At 42.5% G+C, this 12,324-nt stretch overlaps 1 protein-coding gene across 3 annotated transcripts in view; it reads left to right on the plus strand.

Moving 5' to 3' along the window:
• The first annotated feature begins 1,184 nt into the window (after positions 1 to 1,184).
• The window catches only part of DAAM2 (dishevelled associated activator of morphogenesis 2), a 205,449-nt gene continuing 194,309 nt past the window's right edge, over positions 1,185 to 12,324 (plus strand). Inside the window, exons 1-2 of one of the 3 annotated variants that reach the window (XM_032102751.1) lie at positions 1,187 to 1,289; positions 1,410 to 1,461. The gene's annotated coding sequence lies outside the window, so the exon portion shown is untranslated. Of the gene's footprint in view, positions 1,290 to 1,409; positions 1,462 to 12,324 lie in introns of all 3 variants that reach the window. The other 2 variants (XM_032102752.1, XM_032102750.1) reach the window with 2 other exon arrangements.

Here is a 12,324-nt window from a genome sequence, read left to right on the forward strand (position 1 = left end):
AATAACAATTGCATCTCCAAAAGTGGTACCAAGACATATACTTCTTATAACTGCTTACAAATGGAAATGATGGGGTATAAAAAAAAACCCCAGTTGCTTATAATAGCAGCACATTTGTACACTCCTGCAGAAAATGTTGAATAAGTTTTGAACTTCTTGAAAAGCTCTGTCTGTAATCAAGCAAAGCTCACTCAAGGACTTTCACCATATATCACTTCACCTTCAGACCTGTTTCATCTCTTAGATGGGACTACTGATACTTATGGGCTTACAGCCAAGCTCAGCTTCTAAATACAAATTAAAGAGGTCTTAACAGTCCAAATTTATCATCACCTGCCTCAGCAGGATTGCACCACGAGAGCATTTCACTCTTCAAGTACTGACTAATGTTAATGCTAATACTGTTTCAGTTTTTGCTCTAGCATCTCTTCTCTTCCACATAACCCCTAAGTGGCTTTCGCAGCAGGTGAAAAGTATCATACTGTATAGTAGCAAAGGAATAATAGAAAAATGCAAATAGGCAGAGCATAATAGAGATCAAAGACTAAATTAATTTTTTTAGCTGGTATTTATCTGAGATGACACACTTCTGAAGAGGGTATTTTGAAGTTTGGGGGGAAGATGGCCAAAATGGCCCCCATGCTTGAGAAAACAATCCAGCTGGAAGGGGTTAGTGCCAAACTGAAAGACAGTGTGGATAAGATGCTTGGAAGGCCCATTTCAGTCCTGTTTTAGTTAAATCCAGTCAAAGCCTGGACACAGCAGAAAGCTGTGGGCTTCGAGTGTGTCTGTGAGAGACCTCTATGTCACACTTGATTCAAACCCTGTTTAAGCACAGCTGAGAGACTGGAAAACCACTTTCCAAATGGGGACTTACATGACAGATAGTTACATCCTGGGTGTGGATATAATATACCATGGATGGAAAAATACAGGGGTTGTCTTTTGCCGGGGACTTATACAACCACATCTGTAGTTCCCCACTGTTTCCTCCTTGACCCCCTTGGAGGGGTTTTCTATCCAAGAGTGTAAAAATTACAAATCCCCCCGAACTGCAGTTTGAAATCTACCTAGAGAAACTTTTAGATTGTTCATTCCATAAATATCTCTTGCAGGCTGTCTGACGTCAGAGGATTTGGAGGAGAGGCTGGTCTGAAAGTGAAAACAGCAGCAGTTCCAGTCTCACTCTAACAGCAGTGCCAGTGAGAGGAGCAGCACAGGCCTTCCTCTGTGTGGATTACGGGACTGCAGAACAGGGAGGATCCACGCAGAGACACGGCTACTACAATGTAAGTGCAGCTGCTGCAGCAAAGCTTCTCATGTTTTTGCTTGTTTTCAAGAACAAATCCCTGCAAGTACTGATTGTCTTTCTTCTTTTTTTTTCTTTCCTGCTCTGAAATATCCTGAAGCCAGCTTGGCAGCACACACGATTCAGGTTTAGCTTGATTGCTTCTCCCAAAGGTATGCAGAGGGGCCGACAGTGCAGGCTTTTGCACTCTTCTGTATATGGGGGGTGACAGGGGATGAGGGAGGTCTGAGGAGAGCAAGGAGAGGAAGGTCATATCTTTGGAAGACTACAAAATTAACTGAAATTCAGCTAGTTCATGTTCTGGTAGCAGGAAAGGAAAATCCCAAATAAGCCTTAGGCAAAAATCAACTTCCTTAGGCAACTCCACAATGTAGGATTTCTTTTTTAAGTCTTTAATCCCATGTCATATTGTGCAGCAACCAGTTCCTCTTTCCTTATGAGGATGACAGGCAATTCATGGCCCTTGAAAATGGTCCTGTCCCGCTCTGCCGGTCTACTGGTGATAAAAATACTAATACAAGTAAGGGGAGTCACTTGGCTAAATCTGCCAAATTTAGCACCTTGAGCCTGTCCTTGCTTGATACTAGGGGCTCTTCAAAGAACCCTCTGCTTCTGCAGAGAAGAGGTGTCTCACATCTAAAACCTAGATGTAACAGGGTCATACATGAACAAGTCAGCTACTACAAGGAGAATCTCCCTGTGAAAAACTTGCACAGATACTGGTACAGACAGCTGGTCTAAGTCCCAGCTAAAACTAGTGATTCTCAGTAATTTTTTTTATACCTCAGCAGTCCAGAAATTCCCAAGCCTACTCCATAAGAAGGTGAGGTTTTCAGTGGGGCACAAAGCTGTATCTATTTGCAATTAAAATCCAATGCTGCATTTAATTAACCTTACCTCCCCAACCTCACACCTGAATATCTATTCATTCCCCAAGTGGAGAAGGCAGCAGTTCTGGTGACAGCTGTGTAGGCAGCTGTCCTCTTCATTGGCATCTTCTCTGATGAGACCCATCTGATGAGACAGAAGCAGCTTGCTTCCCCAGAACAGTTTGAGGCCTCCTGTGTGAAGATGACACACTTTGCAAGCACTTGTAACTGTAGAAAGCTCTTGGCCAGCAGGAGCGTTGTTGGCCTGCGCAGTTGCTGGAAGGAGAGACGATGCCCTTGAGCATAAACACAAAGCTGGGCTGAGGAGCAGAAGCCATGTGAATTGCACAATATGATGCCCCATGCTGTTAGCAATTGGCTTCAGCCAACAAGCAGTCACAAGAAAGGCTGTCTGTGCAAGTCAGCATTCCCTGCATCAGGCTGTTCTGGTAATGGAAAAGGTCTGCAAACACTCTTCCTATTGAGGGTGACAGAGTGGGTTATTGGGGCAGGGAGAAGGAAATAAAGGAGGAAAATTGAGGACTGGGAGGAGGGAGTTCTACTGGGATCTCCACTGCATTATGAAATTGAGCAAGTGTAGTTAGCTGTGCTGAAAACCACTGCAGGTTGATGTAACCACTGTGCTGGCTAATGTAATGGGGATAGCCTTTACTGGGCAGATGGTCAAGGTCTAATCCCCACTCCAAGGGATGCCATGCTATGCCATGCCATGCAAATCATGAGCTGGAGAATAGGCAACTGTACTGATGCATTTGTAAGGGAGCATGAGTTCTCAGAAGCAGATCCTGCAGGGATATACTTTGGAAGTGAACTCTCCAGACTTGGAAGGAATCATATTGGGATCTGAGCTACTTTGCTGTGACATATCAGATTTTTTCCTCTGCCCCATTGATTTCTTACTAGATTTTTTTTCCAGTAGCCTAGTGGCTCCTTTTCCAAGAAGCTGCTTTTTTTCTTAACAACTGCCTAATCACATTGGCTGGCAATATAAAAGAAAAAAAATTCTTAAAGAATGTAGCAACTTGTTAGAAACCTTTATGCCCCAATAAAAACTTGAGAGCTGTCACAGCCAAGACAAGCGTCTGGGAGCCGCAAACACTTTTTACCTGCTGCAACAGTTAGTCTCTCTGAAGTACTTTAGGCAATACAGGACTAATATATTCAGAACTGCTGAAAGCTGAGAGGGTGAGAAGAGGAACTAAGGAGGAGATAATTCCATATTTGGGGTGTTTTAATCTGACTACTATTCATCTGTCTCATTATTCCTCTCTCTTTCCTTCAGCTCAGCATCCAATGGTGTGAGCAACATTACCTGCAGGGGTTTGCAAGTCTGGAAATTCCCTATGGGCTGTTAGTTGGGGTTCAACGGGAAAGTTGCACACTGAGTGGAAGGCTGGGAGGAAAAATGGATAGGGAGATACTGATCTGGCAAGACATAAATTTAGTTCTAACAAGAATGCATAGGTTTTAGCATCCTTGAATTTGAATGAGGTTATACCAGCCAAGAAAATGCTAGTTCATCTGTGGATTTAACCTGGAAGTAAGATAAAAAAACACAATATGGACAAGACAGACATCTTCTCAGTTTTGTTTTGTGGAACAGAAGGCTATTGCCTCTTGGAGTTTATGGCAGTCAGTGCGACCCTGAGGTTTCAAAAGTCTATATTATGTGTTACAAAGTGAGGTCTCATGGTTTCACAGAGCTGAGTAAGCAAATTCCCTGGATATCCCAGTGGCTTTACCACACCATATCACTTGTCTGCTGCTATCACTGCTGTTTTTTCAGTTGTGCTTCTTATGTGTAGTTCTGTTCATCTCAAAAATCAGTCACAAAAGTTTTTCTTACCAAGCCCAGACATGGGGTGAACATACTGTACTTCATTGACAGGGAGGCTCATCAAGGGTTGAATTGCATCTTGAAGGCATCTCCAAAATTGTTTGGGTTTGCTCCATCTGCCTTAGTTGACAAGAAATTCCCCCAAGGTCCAATGGTATCCAAGAAACCCATCTAGTCCCTCCAGGCCAGCCATCTGACTTAGAGATTGAGCAATCAGGGGACACTATTTCCTGACACTTAGGGGAAGGATGTGTGGGAGGCTTGGCTTTCAGCACTTTAATTGCTGTGAATTTTCAAACTTGGGTCAGTCCTATGGAGAGCTGACCCTCTCTCCCTTCCCTGCCCTTGCAACCCTCAGGCAAGCACAGCATGTTCCTAAATTAAAAGAAAGCTGACTGCTCTTATTTTCATTGGATAAAAGAGTTTATGTGTATTTTCCCATGCTTATTGGTTTGTTGATTATTGACAGTGGTGTCTCACGTGGTTTGTTCATTTGCCGGTTGTGATCCCTAATATCCCATTCCTTTGAACTCAGGCATGTGCAGAAAACTGGTAGTTTTCAGTGTATATACTAATATGCAGTAGGTCTGAATAATTTCTCATATTTCTGCAATTCCACTGAACAATTAAGTTACTTCTGTTTGGCACAAGTCTGTGTCATTATCAGGATTGTTATCTTCTGACCTAAGCGACCTGAGACACAGAGACTGCAAGTCAGCTCTCATCTCAAGAAAGCTTTCTGTAGCTCTGTATTATTCAAGACACTTATCCCATGCTTCAATTCTAATGAACTCCAAGTAACATCAGAACTTGGTACAGAGAAACTGAGGCCCAAGTTGTGCAAAGTAACCTGTAATTTTGGCTCTTTATTTTTAGTGTCCTTTAAGACACCAAGACACTCAAAAATTGAGGCAGCCAAAATTATAAGCTGTTTTTGAAATGCTGGCTGAGGGACTTGGGCAAATCTACAGAGTGCATTTGATTCTGCTCACATACTTCTTACAGCAGAGGAACTCTCTGAGGGTCCATGAAACTACTGCTGGTTTACAGCAGTGGAAGTCACAGACGGATATGTCCCATGTTGCCGGAAGATCCCATGAGCTTTGGTATGTCAGTCCTGTACTCATGGTCTATTTTTCTTGACAGGATGTACCCAGCTGTGATTTGCTGAGAACCACATAGGCACATGAACACATCACACCCTGAGCAGTGCTATTGGTAGTGTAGCCTCAAGGTATTTTATTGATGTGTGTTAAACTGGCACCTGGTGACGGTCAAACAAGCCCTTCCCTCCCTGAGGCTTTGTGTCTGGTTTGTATGTTGCTCAATGTTCATGCTCCCTGTTAGATTTATATTTTCAGTTCTCTACTTGGTGTTGGGGTTCCTCCCCCCTGCCATGGGGTCTGCGGGGAGGGGACCCTGGAGTGGAGGCATGACCTATGGGGTTTTCCTACTCCCCGGTCAATCCCATTCCCCACTGGTTATTTTGTGTTCCCCTGCCCGGGAAGGACCCTGCTGGTCCCATGATTGCCAGAGTTCTTCAGCAGTCCCCCAGCCATGTGGCTGGAGAATAAAGATCTCTGAAACATCTACCAAGGATCGGTCCCTATTTCTTTCCACGGCCTTGCTGTCTATACATGTTGCAGAAATCTCTGCTGCAACAACTTGGTATTTCAACACTTGAGATTTTGGCTTCTCTGGTGATCTCTATGGAGTCAGGTAATGTCTTCTAATAGTAGGAATTTACTAAACACAGGACAAAAATCTGTGGTGACCAGTGACAGGACCTGAGGGAATGGCCTGAAGTTGTGTCAGGGGAGAGTTAGGCTGGACATTAGAGAAAGGCTCTTCACCCAGAGGGTGTTTGGGCACTGGAACAGGCTTTCCAGGGAAGTGGTCACAGCACCAAGCCTGACAGAGTTCAAGAAGTATTTGGACAATGCTCTCAGGCACATGGTGTGGCTCTTGGGATAGTGCTCTGCAGGGCCAGGAGTTGGACTCGGTGATCCTTGTGGGTCCCATCCAACTCGGGCTATTCTCTGATTCTGTGATTCTGTAACATGGAGTAACAAAACTGACCAGGAGAAACTCAGGGTTTTTTGATTTAGTAGAAAAATTATTTTGACAGTATGGCAGGCTTATACCAGTGATAAGGCTTTTCTGGAGTTAAAAATTAAGGACTTAAGGTAGAAAGAAGGAAGTAGATAAGAAAGGGATGAGATCAGAAGACTTGCTGGAATTCAAGGAATGGTAGCTGGAGATCAGAAGGATGTGTTTAGACTGTGTGAAAATGGAAATAGAGGGAACCTTGAGGAACTGAGAAAAACTTTGGCAGCAAGAAAGAAATAGGCTTCCTCCATGAATAACAAGTGCTTGCTGACTTCCTAGTAGTAATGGCTGAAGTTGGTATTTCTGCTCATGAATTTCGAAGTTCACATTTGTTTTTGTTGGAGAGTATTTTTCTCTTCACTGTGTCCCAAAATGACTAAAATCCCGGCAATGTATGTGCCAGCCCAGCTCTTCTTTGAAATGGGGACGAAGCTGATTTGTGAGACCCAACAAGTCTATTCTGTCTCCTTGGTATATTACTTTTATTAAGGAGGCATAAACAAGGACTCATTTCTACTGTTTTATAGCTTTTATTATTCAAGGCAGTGAACAAGCCTGATTTGGAAGGCTTTGCATTTTGTTTACTGTTTGGAGGGGCAATTTTTTTTAGCTGCTTAAAGAATTGAATTAATGAACTGTGAAATCTTAATAGATAGAAACTAGTACAGTCCCCTGTTCCTCTTTGAAGAATATGATCAGGTCCAATTTAACATTATAAGATCTGATGCGAAGATGTGTTCCCAGGACAGTTTCATAAAATAAATACACAAACACAGACACACAAAAGAGAAAGAACATTTCTGCCAAGGAGCACAATCCAGGTTGGATTTATTGTGAAGAAATTGTGCAAGAATACATTTCAAGGTTTAATAGCACATGGCAATATTCTCTTCTCCTAAGACACAGCTGTGGGAAGAGGTGAAAGATCTTGGAGGATGGGTCCACTGGTAGCTATTAAACATGATAATCTGGCTATATTCCCATCTGCAAGTCCTAAACAACTGAAAACATTGAGCAGGGGTAGGATCAGACTATACATGGTATTTTTATATGCTTTCCCTAACCATCTGCAGCTGACCTTTACTTGGAGATATGGTACTGGTTTAGATGGACTTTTGACTCTGTGTAGTCAATTTTATATTCCTGTGGTCTTTGAGAGAGAAAACAATGTGAAGAGCCTCTGATGTTTCAGCCATTCTCCAGGGGAGAAGCAGTCATATCTGGAAGATGTTGATTGAGGAAGCTGACTAGGCACATCACAAACCTCCAGAAACTTACTCATATTTTGGAGTCCTTTAAGTGTCAAGAATGCATGTGTAGTGGTTTGGTCCAAAATACTCATTACTGTTTATCTGCTGTGAGATAAGAATTAGGAGAAATGCAAAACAGGCACCAAACTTGAAAGAATATAAAGAAGTTTATTAACAGACCTAAAAGAGGAAAAAAAAATTATACCACCTTCAGAACTCTCCTCCTCCCCCCACCTTCCTCCCTTCTCCCACTGACAATGTGAAAAGACAACCCTTAAGATGTTCAGTCTGTTTACCACTTCCATAATAACCTTGTTCAGTCCATTTAGAAAGAGAAGTCTCTTCTTGCTCATGCTATGAAAACAGTATCACAACGAGCCAGCCGCCCACTTCCAAATATTGTTCAGTCCATTTAGGAAGAGGAGTCTCTCTGCCTGCGTGTGAGTCCTTTCCCCCAACTTGCAGCTTTTCCCGCAACTGCTTTCGAGGGTCCACTCTTGAAGTTTTTTGGGGTATAATTTTAAGGTTGAGCCGTTCAGAAACAAAAACAGAGGCCCTTCTCCTTCCCTGGGAGCAAAGGGTCTTCATCATCTTCATCGTTAGGACTATCTCTGGGAGCATCTCTAGGAACTGAGGTTTTCTCCTTTCCCATTTGGAGCAAAAGTCCTCATCTGGTTCATCTCTACGGACTGAGGTTTTCTCCTTTCCCATTTGGAGCAAAAGTCCTCATCTGGTTCATCTCTCTCCCTGTCCAAACTTCTCATGAAATTACAGCTGCGTCAGCATCTGCCTATCTCAACGCAGGTGCTTTTGCTCACGAGTTGAACACTCCACCCCCCATATCTTCATGAAATTACAACAGGATACTCTGATATATCATAGCTTCACAAGAGAATTTCAGCTTTAAGCATCTCCTCTCTCTCTTCCCTCAGGTTTTCAGCTCTTCACAGCAGTAAAAAGGGTTAATCTCACCTCGGCCTTGCAGCTTTGCAGCTGGGATGTTGAATTTTTCTTATCGCAGTGGAGAGGGGGGAGAGCCGAGCCGCTCCGGCTGCCCACGGCAAGGCAGTGGGGGGGGTTCCATGGCTGGAACAGGTCCATGGCTTCAGGATGGCCGTGGCCCGGCCCGGCCTGGCCCAAGCAGGGCCTGGCCGGGCCCGCTGGCCCCCACACGGGGCCCGCAGCCACCTGTCCCAGCGCCGGAAACGAGAGAGAGCTTGGAGGGGGAGTTTGCCTATTCTTAAATGTGGATCACAGAGGTGATCACAACTTTAAGTGGCTTAGAGAATTGTCCATATTCAAACTGGCCAGCTGATAGGTTCTATCAGTTCCCAGAGGAAACTGTAAGCACCCCTTAGCAAGGACGTCCCTTCCGGGACTATGCTTGCTAACCTATGACAGCATGTCAAGAAACTATACTTCATTTTTAATACTATCTGTGTTTTCTTGACATTGAAAAAAGGGATCAGCATCTCTGCTGGTTCCCGTTGTTGAAAAGTGGATTATTACAAAGAGTGACAATTTTTTGCAGAAAATATTTAACTTGCTAGCCCTCCTCTAGTCATTTTTTAGAGATGTTTTGTATTTTCTTTTGAATTTAAATATTTCTTAAAACATTTCAAACAGGCATACTCATCAGTAGCATGATTGTTGCCGGTATATTCATAGCTAACAAATATTTTGGGTTCTTCCATTTTCCAGGAAAGCTCAGTGCTTGAAAAATAAAAAATTAGGCTATTTTTAAGTATTTCATGCTGGTCTCTAAAAATCATTAATCTCTTTGCATGCTCTTGGTCCTGCACTGCCATCTGTTTTCCTTCAAATCTCCAGAAGGCTGTGACAGAAATACTTGGGAATTCCATGTTGTTCTGCATCAGCCTGCCAATTCTGCTCCTTTCCTTGTCAGGTCAAAGCAAACAAGCTTTTCAACAAGGAATGAAACAACTGTGGAACTGTTTAAGCATCTTTGTCTCTGCTGAACCTTGCGTAGAAGTTTCCTGGACTCTTCTAGAGGTGTAACATGATTTTCCTCTAATGTAAAGTCATTGTTTTCCCCCAAGTGTTTTCCCTTCCCTCTGAAAACATGTAGTCAATAAATCATCAGCCGACAATACAGTAAGTTCTGTACTTTCCACTGGTTTAAGATCAAACCCTGAATGCTATGGGTATTGTATAACCATTAGTTAGATTGTTTCTGATAGAGCTGGATCATGTCAATGGACTGCTCCTACTTGACCAGTAGAAGTTAAATGCTGAGAATATTTTCTTGTCTGTAATCATACACTGTATAAACATGTGAGGATAAGTCACACAGATATAGCAGATAAAGTTAGTAATTTATTCTTTGCATTCAGCACTTTCGTCTGGAAAATTTCCAAGCACTTTACAAATATTAGTGGATTTAGCATTTTGGGAAACAGAGGCACAGATTTCTCAGATGCCTGAAAACTGATGAGAGTCTGTACTATCACATAAGCACTCTCTCTGCAGGTAGGTTAGAGACCCATTTTTTTTCAGATACTTTTATGTCTTCTGAAGTGGTAGTGTATCAAAGCCATATCTATTAACTAAAATATTATATCATCATCTTAGTCATTATGTTGTATTTAGCCTCCTGCCCATAGACAAGCCATATATTCACCAAATCATACTTCTCCCAGAATGCAAGAATATCACCCTATTGCAGAGTGGGTACTTCTCTCCTTTTTTACTCCCTCCCTCATATCTTCCCACAGCCTTTAGTTACAATCTCCGTTTCTTTCTACACTCCACACTTTATTGAGGTTTTTGCCTGTACTGAGAGTATGGAATTTAGGTACTCCTGATAATGGTTGTAAGAGAATTTCCCTACTAGGTGGGATGGGTTTATTGTTAGATAAAACAGCATAGATCTGTAGAGAAGGTTTGCCAGGATATCATTCTTCCTTACAAGTATTAGGAATGAATCCATCCACCAGTGCAGACAATCTTGGTTTTCTCACTGAGTCATTGACCACTAAGCTGGGATGCCTGGACTGTGAGTACCCTCCTTAAATCCATTTGGCACAATCCTGACCCCCTCTAGGCAGGTGACCCCCATCAGCATCTGCACAACAGATGAAAGAAAGCAAGATCTTGACCAAACATGGGGGGACTTCAGTCCTTTGCTACTTTTGCAGCCGTGTATACAGCGGGAACCAATTAAACTGTTTCTAACAGCTGAGTGCACAGAGAGACTGTTGGTTTTGTTCTCTCTTGTGCTCTGATCTGTCAGCATCCTCCTGCACTGTTATGCAGGGACAGAGTAATAACCATGCTAGGGCCCTGCCAATATGAACTGTCTTCCAACTGTGCCCTACTGAGATATGAACTTGCCCTCATTGCTTGTTTCATAGTTTTACTGCCCTATGGGTCAGGCATCCCAATGAGTGAATCTCTCTGGCTCTGTTGTAGAGGCCCTTAAATGTGTTGCCAATGCCAGAAGTACAAAGCTTGACCTTAGCCTTTCATCATCAGCAGGATTCAGGCAGTCTGTGTGAATGGTACAAAGTCTTTGGTACTCACCATTACTAAGTTATAGGGAGAAAAACAGATGCATTTTCTGACTGAAAATTTCTGAAATTTATCTTGGGGGACCCATGAATTGTTTTCCAGCTGTGTCTGGGCTTATCTAGAATAGCTTCATGTACCTGCTGTGGGACATGTGTTGAGCTATAAATGTCCTACTGCGCCCTTCATGACACATTTTCTGTTTAATCAGAGGCAAAATTTAGCAAGTGTCTCCTCACTGTCTCATCCCCTGTTTACTTTCAGTGGTGATGTTTAGTATGTTCACATCTATTGGGACATCTCCAGGGGCCCTTACTCTTTCTGATTTACACATCTGTTAGTGTAGCTAAGCTGCTGTGGAATGGGAGCCTTATCTAAGGAAATACTGCAAATACAAGTCACAGTTGAACTATCATAATGTATTAACCTTTTCATATGGTGTCACTGTACTTTTATCAAAAAGCAGTATTATATTGCCACTTCATTAGTCTTGAGAATCAGTTTTTCAAATACTGGCTTTGATTTTTTCGATATAATTCAGCAATATATAATTTTGCAATACAATTCAGATTACACGCATATCAATATTTTGGGTGGTTTTTTCTAATTTTGACATTAATAAAAATTATCTCTAGCTTTATGTATTTTTATCCACAGAGTGGACTAAATGTTATGATCTCTTGACTCAGCTAACAGAGGTCAGGTAGATGATATTATACCCCTGTACAATGAAATACCTAATTTGTCATTGTCAGCTGCTTTAAGCTGAGAATGAAAATTGCTGCCTCACTTCAGACTGGAAAACTTATCTAATTGTTTCCCATTGGTCACTTGAAAAAGCTTATGTTAATGTGTGATAGTTCTGGAATAAATGTGCTGTGGAGACTGCTAGACTGACTATGTGTCTATTACACAGTTGTCTGTGATTGTAGGAAACAGGATGTGATGACCTTGTAGTCTTATACTGCCATGAATGCACATGACCCAGAATCCAACTGACCATCCTACAGACTCTGGTGACATGTGGGAGTGCAGCAAATTAAAATGGAAGCAGATGGCGAAAAAGTACCCTCTGTATTTTACCTTGTCTTTTCTTTGAGGGATGTTGCCTTAAGTCTTTGATCCAAATAGCCTGCTGAGAGAACATGTCTCTGAGCTAGGCTGAAACAACACTAGGAACACTGTCTTCAGTTGTGGGTACTCACTGCTAACTGGTTACACAGTGCAGGGGAGAGATAAGCAACTTTCATTTTTTCTTTGAGCCCTCTTTAGTTATGGTCTCTTGGGATTCTTGAGCTCCTTCAGGAATAAACCTAATTCACAAAGAAGCTAGAAGGAGCTGGACAGTTTGGTGCCAGCCGGGGGGCAACGCCTCCAGAGAAATGGGAAAAACTCTTTGAC

Source organism: Corvus moneduloides, chromosome 3, assembly GCF_009650955.1.
Source record: "Corvus moneduloides isolate bCorMon1 chromosome 3, bCorMon1.pri, whole genome shotgun sequence".
Taxonomy (NCBI): Eukaryota; Metazoa; Chordata; class Aves; order Passeriformes; family Corvidae; genus Corvus; species Corvus moneduloides.